Genomic DNA, 4,486 nt, shown 5'->3' with positions numbered 1-4,486 from the left:
CAGGGCATGAATGACACACATTTTGCCACTATTTCAGGCTTATGATTCAAGGTTGTTAAAGCAGGCGACAACCACCTGTAACTTAATGCTATTTTTAAATAAAACAGTAAAAAAAATGACTTTTGTATTGCGTATTTGTCTTAATTTAAATGTTCTAGTTTAGCACATGCAATGAATACAAAGGTTTAGTTACTTTAACTTAAAATAGTGAATTGATATTACAAGAGATTGTAAGTGAAATCAACTTGGCATTCAGTATTTTGAATTTAAAATAATAATTCCACCCTTTCATGCATTTAAGTTAAATGCAGTCAAGTTTTCATAACCCATTACTTAAAGTTTTTAAGGCAACCGGTTTCCTCAAATTTTTTAAGTAAATTCAACTTATCCGGGCTTACAGTAACAGCCCATTTTTATCAGTTCTTTTGTCTTTGGGTTATTATATTTCCCACAGATTTCTGTAAGTCAGATATTGATAAAGTAGCACAGTAAATATTACATTCATATGAATGTATTAGTAAGAGTGATTGCGTGTGTGATTAATTCTACCTGGCAGTGTCTCTCTACTAGCTGAATGATTCTGTGCATGTGCGATCTGCGCGTGACGTACAAGCTACTGTCTGTAGCCTATGTGTGTGCGTTACAGTGCGGCAGCACATTAGATTAGAATAGGGATTAACTTATCTGTACAATAAGCTGTTTAAAATGTGCATTCTCCCGTTCAATTTCCAGCATTCAGTAATATAATCATACATGTCTTGTGGAGTTCTTTCAGGGCATGCATTTATTTGTCATTTTAACTGCTTGGAAACGGTGTGTAAATGTGGAAGTCCTTCAAAGATTTATTATCCTTTATATTATCCTCTACAGGACCAGCGACTAGTCAACGTCCAGCTTAAAGCGTCATGGCAGAGCACTGAAGTCGACTAGTCGACGCAACCCCTAAAATGAACAGAGAAAATATTTACATGGTTAACTTCTTCATAACCTCTGCAATTCACTGGGCTAATCCAGGTAAATGTGTGATGTACTGGACCAGATTCCAATATTTTGCCCCCAAATCACTAAGTTTTGAACAACAGCAGCAACACACATTTCTGCTCAGCAGAAGACAGACCTGAACTTTATCACTAGAGAGCAGGGCAGCATTAAAACACTCATAGATCACCAGGCTTTAACAACCATATTCTATAAAAATGTGTACCATTGTCAATATTTAGGCCCAATATGCTGCATCATATTCACATAATTTCATGCACACAAGTAACTTTTTTTTTATTTTAGAGGTACAAATGTAGCAAACTAAATTTTATACTGATATTATACATAAATAAAGACCTCAACTGCACAAAGCAACATTAACATTTTTGTAACATTTGGGACATGGCCATCTGAATGAATGCACATTTTGAATAAATCTGTTGAGCGAATGATTCAATGACCCATGAAAAAAGTCACTTGCTGGCAGTATGAACAACTGGCAGTTTTGGTTTTATATTTAAAAATATAATTTAATATTTTCCATAATTTCATATTTCTATTTTAAAATCCATCCATCCATCTTCTTCCGCTTATCCGGGGCCAGGTCGTGGGGGCAGCAGTCTAAGCAGAGATGCCCAGACTTCCCTCTCCCTAGACACTTCCTCCAGCTCTTCTGGGGGGATACCGAGGCGTTCCTAAGCCAGTCGAGAGACATAGTCCCTCCAGCGTGTCCTCGGTCTTGCCCGGGGCCTCCTCCCGGTGGGACGTGCCCGGAACACCTTCCCAGAAGGCGTCTAGGAGGCATCCGGAACAGATGCCCGAACCACCTCAGCTGGCTCCTCTCGATGTGGAGGAGCAGCGGCTCTACTCTGAGCTCCTCCCGAGTGGCAGAGCTCCTCACCCTATCTCTAAGAGAGCACCCAGCCACCCTACGGAGAAAGCTCATTTCGGCCAACCTGTATCCGGGATCTTGTCTTTTCGGTCATGACCCACAGCTCATGACCATAGGTGAGAGTAGGAACGTAGGTTGACCGGTAAATCGAGAGCTTGGCCTTGCAGCTCAGCTCCTTCTTTACCACGACAGACAGGTACATCGACCACATCACTGCAGAAGCTGCACCTATCCACCTGTCAATCTCCCACTCCATCCTTCCCTCACTCATGAACAAGACCCCAAGACACTTGAACTCCTCCACTTGAGGTTATTTTTAAAACATTTAGATGGTTGGTTTCAAAATTTCAAACTGCATTCTAAACCAGCTCAAGAGAAAATGCAATAAATAGGTAGTTAGAAGAAACTGACAGTTAATCAAGTGCTGTGAAAATGTTGTGAAATATAACACATACAAAGAAACAGCAGAAGAACATCACTGTTTCACACATTCACTTGTCAGACAAAAATACATTTGACTCATTGATGATCTTGAGAACAATACATGAATACTGCAGAGATAACTTTCACCAATCAAAACACTGTGAAAGTGAAAGTCTCTCACATAAATAACGTTTGCATCTAGATTTTTTTGAAGCTCTTATCCAAAGCAACTCACCAAGCTCAATGGACTCACTGCCCACTGCCTACGTTTCCGTAAAAATCTCAGTTGTAAGCAAGCAGCGTACGCTCTTCTGTGTCAGCTGCACCACAATGATACATTTTCTATGTATATTTATGCTTTGATTTGAAAGAAAACAGTGCATCAGCGCAGCTGACACAGAAAAGTGTACACTGCCTGCATTTAGTTCATTCTCCAAAATAGTGCTACGGTGATGCAGAGAGACACAGAGGAGATGAATTGTGGAATAAAGTCATTATTTTTGTTTTCTTCATGTACAAACAGTATTCTCATCGCTTCATTCTCTTCTGACAATGTCTTTCATACTTTCCTGGACCTTGACACTGTTATTTATTTGGCAGTCTTGACATGGCTATTATGGTTGATAGAGGTTTTCTGGTGGATGACTGTGTGCCATGCAAAGTCTACAGACCTGCTTACCTGTCGAAAAGGGAACAGATGTCGGCTGGTGAGGTGAGGGAGACACAGTCCACTGCTCGAGTGAGGGTCCATGTTGAGTGTGTCATCTGCAGGGTGAAACAACACAAGATGTTTGATACAGTAATCTCTCTTTCCATCACAGGGAGCATCAAGCAGCTGTACACTGAACTACCAGAATGGCCCATTAGTGAAAGCATGGGCAAAGCATTAAAGACTAGACAAGACACTTGCTGTAGGGACGGATCCATTTGAATTTATTTGTAGATAATGTAATGTACATATGTTGATTAACTGTAAACAATTTTAATAATGTGTCTGTAAATAAATAAATAAATAACTGGTACAGTAGTGCAAACATATGGTTGCACAGGAACAGCTACACTGGGACAGTATGACAGGTCTGGAGTCCTTTCACGAAATCTATGAAGATAATTAATGACATAATAAATGGATGGCCCCAAATGAAATTATGTATATACATATATCTTTTCAAAATGATCTTTATCTAAATCTTTATTTTAAAGTGCTAAACTTATTTACTGAATAGACTTGTTATGCCTGCATTTCTAAACTTACTTTCGAAATCAATAGAAATTTAGTTTTAAAAAAGTTTAAAAATGGTATAAACATTATTTTAAAAGATAAACAGTAAATCAGTCTCCCTACTCTCAAACGATGTGGCTTCTCTGCCTTGCTCATAGATCTGAAACAAGTCACGCTGATCTCTCCTGAAACCTGATCCTCTTCAGAAACTGAAAAACAAGAGACATTTGTAGCTTTACATGGTCATACAGATCATATTAACATAATAATAACATTAGTGAAACTATAAAAACAGAAGATCTTGAGAAGGTTAAGTAAACAGAACACAGTGTATAAGAGTATGCACTGTCATAAACAAAGCTAGCTAACGTTAGCTTGTTAGCTTGAGAATACATACCTTCAAAGTTGTCGATATAACTCGAAACATAAAATTCGAAGCCCTTCTCCTTTTTACTTGAAGTAGTGACCGATGCTAATCCTACAATTCAAGTGAGAATGTTCACTGTAATCCATGGAGGTTCTTGAAGTAGCGAGAGTAAAATGTCACGCTGAAAGCACTCATTGAAACAATAGATAAAAACTAATTCATTCATGATTCCTGATTCTGGTGTGTTTTATCTCCTTCAGACTCCTTTCGGCTCACTCTGGATCTGAACACAGTGAATCACTGCCTCTTTCTGTCTGAGAACAACAGAACTTCTGGTGCAGCACCTGAATGTTGAGGAGCAACTGAGACGAAACACTGAAGTAGTCGTGCATTGAGTCTATTCACTAGATTTAACAGAAATAATGGAGAAAACTTTGAAAAGAGTGTTTAACACTCTTCAAATCAGTTGAAAGAGGAAGGTATTGAGTGGATTCATTTGTTATTTTACTCCTGTGACGACCGACTGGTTTGAATAATTTCTTCTTCTTCTTCTTCTTCTTCTTAAACACTGACTTTGTATTTTTAGAGTGCAGTAGCATTA

The sequence above is a fragment of the Cyprinus carpio genome, unplaced genomic scaffold (assembly GCF_018340385.1).
Source record: "Cyprinus carpio isolate SPL01 unplaced genomic scaffold, ASM1834038v1 S000000001, whole genome shotgun sequence".
NCBI classification, from domain to species: domain Eukaryota; kingdom Metazoa; phylum Chordata; class Actinopteri; order Cypriniformes; family Cyprinidae; genus Cyprinus; species Cyprinus carpio.
Note: the sequence above shows the minus strand (reverse complement) of the source record.